The following is a 12,878-nucleotide window of genomic DNA, read 5'->3' on the forward strand; positions in this document are numbered from 1 at the left end:
CTCAGCCCTTAACTACTTGATCCAAAACCTGGAAGCAAACTAAGTGATTTCAAGAAGTAGAGACTTTAGCTGTCGCTGAGATAGTCTGCAATCTCACATCTGAGTGGCTGCAAAGGGAGTGCTTCTGTGGTCTTTGTCTGTTAGGGATGCAAGCCAACACCTCATCTAAGTTCATCTAAGTGGGGTGGTAGTGCCTCACAAAGCACTGTGGGCTTCTGGGAAATGCCTCTGCCGTGCTGCTATTGATCTTGAACCTTGAAAGCAAGCAAGGAGAAGGTATTTGTCCCGGAAGTGCACAGAAATGGGGCAGACAGGTGCCTGCCTCTCCTGCCAAGTTCATCTGAGACATGAGTGAAGTAATTCTTTCTTCTTCTTTTTTGTTAAATTTCCCAGAAGGCATGTGCATTCACCAGTGAGAGACAGGAGACAAAGGCAGAGAGAAAGCATCTTCCCATGGAACACGGTCACTCCACAATCCCTTCTCCATTCCCCTATCCTGTCGGGGTACTGGGAATGCAAGCACACACACCTAGCATGCGTTTCAAGTCACTGGTTTCAGGATTTGAACCACACTGTCGGCCAAGTGGGCTGGCTCTCAAATGCTATTACAAGGCAAGACTGCTTCTCCAGGGAAAAAGGCTGGCCCTACACCAGGGTCCCATCAAAAGCTCATCTCAAAACTGCTCTTGCTTTCACCTTTTAAACATAGTCACCTCCAGAAAATGCTCTGCTGGTGGTGTGGCAGTTAAGGCAGCTGGACCCCACATAGCTGACCACACGATTTGAGTCCCAGGCTCGGTGACCTGAAGAGCACACAGGCACATGTGCACGCGTGCCCGAAGTCCCAAGAGGAGAAATGGAGCCGAAAGGATTGTGATGTGACCAATCCCCATAGGAGGTGCTTTCTCACTTTCTTTTCTCTCTCTTCTCCCTCTCTGGCGAGTGCATGTCTCCTCTAGCAAAATTAAAAAAAAAAAATTCTATAGTACTATCAAGATACAATGGGGGTTCGGGAGCTTCGGGGATTTTTGCCTGGAAACCAATCTCTCTTATGGGGAACTTCTATGGGAATGTGTTGGTTTCTTTTTTGAAATTTGCTAAAGGGCACATGCACTTGCTAGAGAGACACAGAGAGAAAGGGAGAGGGAACGTGAGAATTCATCCCCCATAGCAACAGCCACACTGCGGTCCCTTCTCCATTTCTCCCTTCAGAAAACACACACACACAGCATATTTTTCAAGCTGCCAGGTCTAGGACTTGAACACATAACTGCCATGTGGGATCCAGCTGCCTTAAACTTCATGCGACTGACTGGCCCAGGGAACATATTTTAAGCTACTCAAATCACCCAAGAATATTTTAGAAAAAACCGGTAACTGAGGGACTGCTTGCAAATGCAAAAGTATCCATTTAAACCATGAAGTTTCGAAGCATATAATAAGATCCCAATAAATTAAAAGGGCAACCAATATTATTATAACATGAAATTAAATTAGCGAGGCAATACATGGAATTATGTTTATTTTCTTTTCTAAAGATCTAAAGAAATGCAAAATCCAAAGCACCCTTGACATGCCAAAGTGAGTGCCATCAGATGGGTGATGTCATGAGATCGGAACACTCACTCCTTCCCCGTGGCATCAAAATTGGCACAGCTTGAAGGCTGGACCATGGCTCAGCAATAAAATGTGACGTCAGTGTCTGACCCACACGGGAAGGTTGCCAGTTTGCATCTAGAGACCTCTGAGTGTACCAGGCATGTGTATGCCCCAAGTTCAGGGCTGACTGAGGCTGGGGGTCGGGACATGGAGACTACGGGGGTACTGTGTCTCTGTCTCTGTCTCCCTGTCTCCCTCTCCCTGTCTTTCTCACTCATGGATAAACCAACTTAAAAAAAAAAAAAAAAGGCAAAGGGGCCAGCAGCTGGTATGGTGGTTAAGGCACCGGATCCCCACGTGATCGTTCATGGTTTGAGTCTCGCGCCTGTAGGCTTGAAACTCAGACTGGGCGCATGTGCGTGCGTGCCCAAAACCGCCAGAGGAGAATAGAGAAGGGATGTGGTGTGGCCATCCTTCCAGGGGCGACTCCTCACTCTCTCTCTCTCTGCCTCTCTGCCTTTCTGGCAAGCATGTGCCTTAAAAAACAAAAACAAACAAAGCCAAAACCAAAACAAACAAACAAACGAACCTCAAAAAAAAAGATGTGTAAAAGCACGCCCTTTAACCACCTTTGAATTAGTTCACAGAGGAAGGCTCACAGGACACCTGGAAGTGGCAGTGTGGGGAATGCAAACCCACATTTTCACTACAAATTGCACATTCTCCCTACTCTGCCATGAAGACTGGAATTTGCCCTAAGGAAGCACGAGGGGCGGGAGCGGGGGGCACAGTGACAAAGGCACGTCCCGTACTCTGGAAATAAGCTGCCGGGTGCTCACCGGCAAATCCCAAAATGGCTCTGTGAGATGTGATGTCAATTTTACATTTTATGGAAACACAACGAATTCTGTACATCTCTAAGTGAAAGCAAAATGGAACTGCTTCAAACTAATTGCAACTCAGTAGAAATTCATCCACTTGTGACATGTGATTGCCAAGATGGGGGAGAGAGTGGCTCTGCGTACTTTCTGAGCTATCTAATATTATAATATTTTTAAAAAAGAAGAGTGCTCAGTTTGGCAGCACACATACTAAAAATGGAATTCAGAGAGAAGATCAGCCCGGCCCTAGGCAGGGATGACACCCAAATTCGCAAAGTGTTCCATATTTTTATATGCAGCGTGTGCTGAACTCTTAGAAGCTGAATGCATTTTCCGGATATTCTGAAAGCAGAATCATTCCTTGGTTAACAAGCAAATTTGTCGGAAATTTATCATAGAGAAACAAATGGAAGGGTGGGGCGCCCGGCTTCACCCAGGTATTAGGCCCACAGAAATATGTGCACGCGTACAGGTTAATGTGTGCATTATGTATTCACCGCACTTGCACTTTGCATGTAAAAGTGTATTTACATTATATATGAAGGGTGCTCATTCGGCCTTGTTAGTAAACCACAGAACCGACCCAAATGTGGCCCAGCAGCCACATACTGGCTGGTGAATAAGCAGGAGCGCGTCCACGCCCCAGTCACGAAGCCATCAAGCCAGGGCTGTGCAAACTGAACCCAAAGGCGCCCATGGCACGCGACTGGGTGGAAAAAAGCAAGCTGCTGGATAACATTAACCTACATATGTATATTTTTGAGAAATCAGCAGAGGATACATTTGCATATTTAATAGAAGAAGTTCTCAGAAGAGAAATAACAAGTGAAATAGAACTTTCCTCTTTTTCTTTTTCTAGAGTCTGGGTCTCGCTGTGTCACCTGAGCTGGCCTCCAATTCACAGTCCTGCTGCCCGGGGCCTCCTAAGTAGCTGGGACTACCCGGGCACTTGCCACCTCACCCAGGCTGCATTCCCTTTAATAATTAAACGGGGGGAAGGGGCAGCCAGTGGCATAGTGGTTAAGGCACTGGACACCCTCACATGCTTGACCATGGTTTGAGTCCCGGACCTGATGGCTTGCTTTCTCACTTTACCTCTGCCTCTCTCTGTGTTTTTCTCTTTCATCAAATTAAAATAAATGAATGAATAAATAAAATTAAAATAAATAATTCTTTAAAAAAAGAAGTTTCATTAAAAAATATTTTAAGTTAGGAACCAGCAGTTAGCATAATGGCTATGTCGCTGGACTCCCATGTAGTCGACCGCAGTTCACGTCCCGGACCCGGTGGCTTAAAACTCATGCCGGGCGCGTGTGCGTGCGCGCCCAAGATCCCAAGAGGAGAATGGAGGAGAAGGGATTGCGGTGTGGCCATCCCCCCTGTGGGGTGATTTCTCGCTTTCTGTCTCTTTCTCTCTCTCTGTCTTTCTGGCGAGCGCACGCCCCCTATAGCAAAAATCTCTCAAAAAAAAAAAAAAGAAAATGTTTTAAGTGGGTCAACTGCATGGCATAGCAGTATCACACTGCTCAAGTGAAACTGGTCCCACATGGTGAATGTGGCTCGAATCTCAGCCCAGCCAGCCCAAAACACACTGGACATGTGTCTGAGTGCCCAAGACAAAGGTTTAGAGGGAGTGAAGAAGGGGTCAAAGTGTGACAGGACCTTGTACAAGGGGCTCCTCACCGCCCCCCCATGTGTGCACACACACATCTTCGCCTGGATGATATTTTTTCCTACCTTTATCATATCATTTTATTTTCTTCTTGCATTTATATTGCAAACTACTACAATATTTATTTATTTATTTATTTATTTATTTATTTATTTATTTATTTTCAGTTTGCTACAGGGCACGTGCACTTGCCAGAGAGAGAGGAAGGGAGAGGGAGAGAACACCCCATAAGGGGATGGCACAGTGCAATCCCTTCTCCTTCATTCTTCTCTTGGAATTCTGGCCATGCACACACATGTGTCTGGCATGATTTCAAGCTGTCATGTCAGGGACTTGAACCATGTGGTCAGCCATGTGGGATCCAGCCACCCCAACCACCATGCCAACCTGGCTGGTCCCCACATTTTTTCTTAGATCAAGGAGAGTCATATGTATGTGAACTCATCACTCTTAAGTGAATCACACGCACACACACACACACACACACACACACACAATTCATAGCAAAAATGTTAGAGCTTGAAAGCTTTCTCTTCCAGATTATCTAGAACAGTCCCTCCACTGGGCAGGTGAGACCAAAACTCCAGAAGAAGATTATTCACCAAAGCTCACGGAGCTTGTTAGGAATACAAACCACACCGAAAAAAAACAAACACTAGACAAATCTCTTCTGTATCTCTCTTTTTAAAAGATACCATTTTGATCAGAGAAGATCAGAGAATGCAGCCTTTTAAAGCACTAGAACAATGATGATGTCTTCCCAGGATTCAGAATAAGTTCCAGGCCTCGAAAGCAGTATAGGCACGGATGTCACTCCGTTTGCTGTTCTTAGTCTCAAATCCACCAAAGCTGTCGGAAAATTTATTCAAGGAATTTTGGAAAATAAGCACGAGCTAAGTTTTGTTGAAGAACACTCTTAGAACTCATCATTTCAGGCTGCCATGAACTGGACACTATCTTTTATTGACTGATTGATTTTTAGTTGCCAGAGGGCACATATGCTGCCATCAGACAGAGAGAGAAAGAGAGGGAGAAAACCCTCTCCATGGGGTATAGCACACTGTAATCTCTTCTCCAATTCTCATCCTGTTGGGATTTGAAGCATGCGTGCACAGGTGCCTAAGCATGTTTTTCAGGCTGCCAGGGCTGGCATTCAAACCACGGTCAGCCATGTGTCATCTAGCTTCCTTAACAAGGAAGGCTCTGGGGCCAGCCCAGCGCTGTCTCTTATTCACTGCAGCCCCAACATTAGTGCAGAGGGAACGTGATCTCTCATACAACTGTGTACCAGGAATGAACCTTTCCAGGACCCTGTGCACTGCAGGCTGGGACCATACGGAAGGCCTGAGTTAGAGTCCGGTCCAACCTGCAAGCTGGGCTTCCTACCAGCAGCTTGGGAGGTGAGGTAGGAAGATCCCAAGCTCGAGGCTGGCCTGGGCAACACAGCAAGACCCTGCCTAAGAAAAAGCAGGGTCTGGGGAACCAGCAGTTAGCGTAATGGCTATGTCGCTGGACTCCCACGTAGTCGACCGCGGTTCGTGTCCCGGACCCGGTGGCTTAAAACTCACGCCGGGCGCGTGTGCGTGCGTGCCCAAGATCCCGAGAGGAGAATGGAGGAGAAGGGATTGCGGCGTGACCATCCCCCCTGGGGGGTGATTTCTCGCTTTCTGTCTCTATGTCTCTCTCTGTCTGTCTGGCGAGTGCACGCACCCTACAGTGAAAATCTCTCAAAAAAAAAAAAAAGAAAAAGCAGGGTCTGGAGGTATGCACCACGATCCCTGCAGGGAGGCTGAGGCAGAAGGATCATGACTCCCATCTAAAAGAAAAGAATGACCCTTTCTAGAACCGCACTGCAGCCAGATGTATGATGCTAAGATTCTTCTCTGATAACAAACCACAGAGACGCTCCTTCATTGTAAATCTATCCACATGAATGCATTATAGACACAGAGATTATCTTCAACAATGGATATGAAATTAATTCCTGAACTTCCCAAGGATTACCTTAAGTGATACATTTTTACCATTATAGATTTTAAATAAATTATGAAAGAGAAGATAAACTCCATTATTTCTCTTCCACAGCAATAAATGTTTTTTCCCCGCTAGAAAGGATAAACACACACATCTATATATATTAGCCATTCCCGAAGGATCTGAAAAGGAAAGGTTTAAAATGTGTATATATTTCAGTGATTCATGCTTTATTTAATATTAGGAAGTAACCAGTGCCACCTTCCCAACCCAGGTGAAGAATCAATCCTGACTAAAGCCACATGTCACTCCTAAACTCCATTCCAAAAATTTTTCTTAGTGTTTAACATGGCTTTACAGTTGCTCAGAAAGAATGGGGGAGGGAGATAAATAAAAAATAGGCTTTATACCCCTGTGAAAAGGTAATACAGTATAGAGGGCCAACTGGCAGCATGGCGGTTAAGGCAGCTGGAAACCACATGGTCGATGGCATGGTTCAAGTCTTGCACCTGGCAACTTAAACAAACACTCCACGTATATATATATGCACACGCGTGTGCAAAATCCCCAAAAGAGAAACGGAGAAGCGACTGTGCTGTGACCATCCCCCACGGGTGCTGCTTTCTCACTTGCCCTCTCTCTCTCTCCGTCTCTCTCCAGCGAGCGCACGTACACCCTGGAAAAATTATTTTAAAACATACCTGTGTATATAAATATACACACACATACAGTGTATGTGTGTGTATAGATATATATACATAAAATAGTATATACTAAAGAAAACAGTTAAATAGGAGGTCACATCAACTTGGAGGTTTCAAACTGCTCATTCTGTTAAGGAAACTGGTTACTTTTAACTAAGACCTAATACTGTTTCACCTACTCAAGGTTTATCAAGCATCTGTCATTTACTGAGCATCTGTCACTTACCAAGCATGAAATTTTGAGCAAAAGAGATTTAACAAGCATTACTTCCCATTCTTTCAGAGCCACGAAGCTATTCCACTGTACACACCTAGATGTTCAGAAACAAAGCACCGCAAGTCTCTTCTCATTCACTTGGCATTTAAAACGTCCTTCCGAAAATGTAGATCTGGAAACCAAGTTTTATCTGGCTGGGGTGTGGTGATTACAGGGGTGCTCCACTCCCCAGGAAAGATAAAATTCCTTCATTTATCAATCAATCGAACACACGCCTGCTTACCAAAGCATTCCAGGCTAGGTAACATTTACAACCGACAAACATTTCTTGCAACTCCATCGATTAATAACCATTTTCAGACACCTGTTCATCAGCTCCATCTGCTACGCAGTGTAGAAAACCCACCTTTAAACAGCTGCAGAAGTAATCACCCCGAGGAAAGGAGGGATTCATTTCCTTCTGAATCTTGGAGATTGCCTAGGTTGCTGGGTTTGTTTTTAAGTTTAGTTGTCTTCTTAACTAAATGACCAAGAGCAAGATTTGGCTTAAATCGATTATGTGCCGGTAGAAATGGACACACAAAAAATTCTGCCTCAGAATTGTCGAGAAAAACTCACTCCTTCTGTCCCCTTCCAAAAAGGACAGTCGTTGAAAGGACAAGTGCCCTTGTATCCCTATCATTAAATAGATAAATCAGTAAAACGGGACAAAAGCGTCCATGGGCTACTGAAACCTTCCATAAAAGCACGAGACTGTGATAAAACACAATCACTGATTTCCTAACAGGGGGAAAAGTGAATAAATAAATAAGAAAGAAAATCAGCGTCTTCAAATCTTGGCTCTCCTGGTGGACCGTGCCCTGCAGCCCCTCCCACCAGGGCTCTGCTGGCTTCTCTGTGAGGGCTGGAGGCTCTGGGAGGCTCTGTCTACGGGGAGATTGAGCTGCAGGGACTGCAAGGCTCCTTCAGAGCTGGAGCAAACCACATCCCTTCAACCCCCAGGATCGCTGAGTAAGCAGTTAGTTTTATTAACCATCCTTGCTCGGCGCAGCCAAAGCCCCACGCAAGAAACAAAGCATGCAATCAAACGTATTGGCACCCATGAGGATGCCTTAATCACTTTCAAACATGAAGCTAATTCTTGGAGGCAGAAATCTAAATTTCAACCAATTCTTGGCTCTACCAATAAGCATTTGTAACAATCTCTACAACCATCAGCACATCATGCTGGTAAATTAACTTTGAAAGTTTTAGCTTTGCTGCATTTAAATTCAAGATTTTAAAAAAGAAGCGGAGGGCCGGCAGGTGGCATGGTGGTTAAGGGCCCTGGATTCCTACATGGCCAATCATGGTTCAAGTCCTGAAACTGTTGGTTTTCTTTTGCACTTTCCCTCTCTCTGTCTTTCTGTCTGTCTCTGGTCAAATTGTAAAATAATAATAATAATTTTTTTTTTAGGTTAAAATAAGGGGACCAGCAGGTGGTATGGTGGTTAAGGTGCTAGACACTCCCACATGGCCAACCATGGTTTGAGTCCTGATGACTTGCTTTGATGGCTTGACTTCTCTCTTTCTCTGTGTTTCCCTCTGGTAAAATTAAAATAAATGAATGAATAAATAAAATTAAATAACTTATTATTTTTTAAAGGTAAAACAATAAGATAATTCTTTTAAAAATAAAATAAAACTGGGACCAGCAGTTGGCATAGTGGCTATGTCGCTGGACTCCCACGTAGTCAACCATGATTCAAGTCCCAGACCCGGTGGCTTAAACTCACACACCGGGCGCATGTGTGTGTGTGCCCAAGATCCCAAGAGGAGAATGGAGGAGAAGGGATTGTGGCATGGCCATCCCCTCAGGGGGTGATTTCTCACTTTCTGTCTCTCTGTCTCTCTCTTTCTGGTGAGCACATGCACCCTATAGCAAAAATGTCTCCAAAAAATAAATAAATAAAATAAAATAATGAAGTGGTATCCAGGAACATAGAAAGCTTTGTTTCATTTTGTTTTCTTTTGCCAGAAGGTGTGTGCACTCGCTATGGGGGGTGGGGGTGTGAGGAAAGCAACACAGCACTCTGTGAGGTATATTCACACTGCAATTCCTTCTTCTCCATATCTCCCTCCTTTTGGGATCTTGGGCCCACACGTGTCTATGCCCATGGCCATGCCCATGCCCGGTGTGTTGCTCCAGTTACTGATCTAAGACTCAAACCATGCAGTAGATCATTTGGGATTTGACCACCTTAAGCACAAGCTGGCCCAGAAAGAGTTTTTAAAAATATACAAACTGTATTGTTCTACACTGAAAATTATATATTTCAAGGTCCCTTTAGGCTCAACACTTTCAAAATTGTGTTTGCACACAAAATTTCAATCTGGCTAGTTTGTTAACCAACAATTCGCTGTTAGACCAAGGTAACAAGTGGGACCAGTGTCATTGATTACTGACGATTAAAGGAATGATTATTTCCTTTCTGCAAACATAACTGCTAAACAATGAAATGAAACCAGTCTCCATGCCTAGACAAGAAAATCAATGCTCCTGTCAAGCAGGTATTCTACTGACTTACTTCATCTGTATAAAGCCATTCAGCAAAAATACCAGCAGAGCCAGTGAGCAATCCCACACAGGAGCGGGAAATACACGGGCACACCTTGGTGGGCTGGTCACACGTGTGACGAGAAGAAAATGGTGTGCAGGTGGGCCCGTGGGCAACAGATGGCAGAAAAATAATCCTGTAAAGCCTTACTCCTTCCAGTGAGTGCACAGATTTCTCATTTTTAACATTCAAATTCCTAAGTCAATATAAAATGTATAAAGTATTCTCACACACACAAAAAAAGTTGTTGGTGATGTATCAAAATGTCTTCAACAGAAAGTGAGTGTCTCCTACGATGGCGTTTCTAAGGGAGGTGTCTGAGTCAAGCCATTGTATGTATCACCTTTGTAGAGGATAGATTCATTTTTCAAAACCCCATTCTTCAGCAGATTGTCTTCTCTTTTGTAGATGTAAAATGTACAGACGCTCTTGTTTATATACATTAATTACCAGAGGGTGTGCACACACCAGAAAGAGAAACAGAGGAGGAGAGAGGGAGAAAGCACCCCTGGCAGGGCTCGATCACGTCACAATCCTTTCTTCTCCAGCTCTCCATCCTGCAGGGACCTTGGGAACACACGCGCATATGTGTCCCCCAAACTGCTGGGGCCAGGATTCGAACTATGGTTGGCCATGTGGGATTTGGCTCCCTTAACCGTTAGGTTACAAGGCGGCCCCGTACACACATTCTTTGTTTGTTTGTTTTTCTTGGTTTCCACCATAACGTGCATGCCCTCACCGGAGTGTACACACATTCTTCAAGCATCGTTCCTCTGAGGGCTCAACACTGTGAAATCACACAATACTAGAAACTGCTCATTCTTTCAACAGGAGGGACACCTCCCAGCACTAGCTTTTCTCATAAGCAAAACGTTTCGAAGTCTTTCAAAGGTTTTCCAAACACAGCCAAGAGCTAGGGAAGAGACAAATTAGGGATTTTTGTGAGGAGGCACATGGTCAGGATAGTAAGAGTCAAGTATCAATACCTGACGATCGGTACCCTCACTTGACCTCGTATATGAACAGAGAGCTGGTACAGATTTTCCACCTCCATTTCTATACCGGTGTGTCTAGAAAACTCAGTTGCTTTGTTTGTTTGTTTTGTAAATGTTTTTGAAGTTCAAAACTGCCTATAAAATTGTAAAATGGAACCAAGTCAAAAACAATACTTTTTTCTGAGAGGTTTTTTGTTTGTTTGTTTGTTTTGTTGTTATTGTTTTCTTTTTTGTTATAGGACACGTGCACTCGCTCACCAGACAGACAGAGAGAGACAGAGAGACAGAAAGCAAGAAATCACCACCCAGGGGGGATGGCCACGCCACAATCCTTTCTCCTCCATTCTCCTCTCGGGAACATGGGCATGCACACACACGCACCCAGTGTGAGTTTCAAGCTACCGGGTCTGGGATGCGAACCGCAGTCAACTATGTGGGAGTCCAGTGACATAGCCATTACGCTAACTGCTGGTCCCAAAAAACAATACTTTTTTCTAAGGACACACAAAAACAATGGTTCTGTTAAGTTACAACATCTATTTTATTATTTTACCTTTTTAAAATTTTTTTTCTTCAGTTTTGCTATAGGGAGGGTGTGCTTGCTGGAGAGTGAGGAAAAGTGAGAAATCACCTCCCGAGGGAATGGCCACACCACAATTCCCTCTCCTCTCTTCCCCCTTTGAGACCTTGGGCACACAGGTATATGAGCCTGGCATGATTTTCAAGCTGCCAGTCTGAGACTCGAACCAAACAGTTGGCCACGTGGGATCCAGCTGCCCTAACCTCCATGCCAACTGCTAGCCCTTTTTCTTTTACTTTGTAATCTGCCTATAATGTCTAATTTCCAAATTTATAACACTTTAAAGAGCCCTACCTAATCAAGAACTTTCTTCTTCTTTCTCTCTTTTTTAATAAACTAATTCACAAATTCCTTCAGGCAAACCTTTGTGGCAAAATATTTCTGATACACTTTAATGAAATTAAGATCAAGTATTCTCATAAATTATTTTCCTGCTACCTGACCCCTCTTTAAAAAAAAAACTTCCTCCAGGTGATCCTCAGGAACTGAGGGTATCTACCTTGAGCCATTTCTTAAAATCAGCCTAATAATACCTATCTAAGCATTCTCTTTTTCAATAAAATGTCATTACCAAGAGGAGTCTTGGAACTGGCCTGCTAGGGGTCTCTTTCCTGGAGCTAAGTTTGAAATAAATGTTGGAAATAAACTCTTAATCTTATTTTTGAAAAAAAAAAAAAGTGGTTTGCTTAATTTAATTGTGTGTGTGTGTGTGTGTGTGTGTGTGTTGTGTGTGAGTGATTTTTTTTTTTGAGAAGAATAATGCAGGAATTATTCATAGAAATCAGTGCTGAACTCTCGAGGAGTCAAGTGTTTTGATATCTGAAACCTGCTCTAAAAGAGTTCTGCAATAATAAAAAAAGGATGCAAATAGGAGGAAAAAGCAAAGAAAGCAAAAATGTCAATGGCTGGTGACTGACTGAGAAAACGCTTCTGTATACTGAGAAGCATATTCACTCAACACAAAGTTTCCCACTGTCACGGCTCCCCACCACGGGAACATCTTATTACTTGAGCAACTCAGCAGGCTAGAAGCAATACTTTTCATGTAAGGAAGTCAGGACTGGAAGGGTGGTTATTTAGAAATGCTTCACCTGCCAGGGTACACAGAGTCACCATGGTGGTGTGTCATCCACACCCTCATTTCAGATGCCATCCTGGGTTTTTAGCTTGGACAAGAAGTACCTGCATGATGTACGAGAAGAATATCGAATAGTGGGTTCACTGAAAACAAGCTAGACCAACACTGTTAGCCACCAGGGAAATGGAAATCAAAGCCACAATGAACACTGCTTCACTCCCACTGGAATGCCTATAACCAAGACACTGGGCAGGAACAGGAGTCCTCAAGGATGTGTGAAAACTAGAACCCTGGGCCAGCCCCTTGGCCTGGTGGTTAAGAGAGCCGGAATCCACATGGCCAGCCAGGGTTTAAATCCCAGTGGCTTTAAAACCACTCCATGCATGTGTGCGTGCCCAAATCTGCACAGGACGGAGAAGTCGAGAAGGAAGTGCAGCATTAATATGAAGGTACTTTCTCTCTCTTTATCTCTCTCTATATATATCTATCTCTACCTTTCTCTGGTGAATGCATGCGGCCTCTGGCAAAAACTATTAAAAAAAGAAAAAGAGGGGCCGGCAGGTAGCATGGTGGTTAAGGGC

The 12,878-nt window shown here is 44.1% G+C and overlaps 1 non-coding gene across 1 annotated transcript; it reads left to right on the forward strand.

Annotated features, from left to right (window-relative positions):
* The first annotated feature begins 2,666 nt into the window (after window positions 1-2,666).
* On the forward strand, window positions 2,667-2,771 carry LOC114006957 (U6 spliceosomal RNA). The gene has a single exon (XR_003548608.1). It is a non-coding gene; the product is annotated as a U6 spliceosomal RNA (small nuclear RNA).
* The last annotated feature ends 10,107 nt before the right edge of the window (window positions 2,772-12,878 follow it).

Source organism: Tupaia chinensis, unplaced genomic scaffold (genome assembly GCF_000334495.1).
Source record: "Tupaia chinensis unplaced genomic scaffold, TupChi_1.0 Scaffold000014_1, whole genome shotgun sequence".
NCBI classification, from domain to species: domain Eukaryota; kingdom Metazoa; phylum Chordata; class Mammalia; order Scandentia; family Tupaiidae; genus Tupaia; species Tupaia belangeri.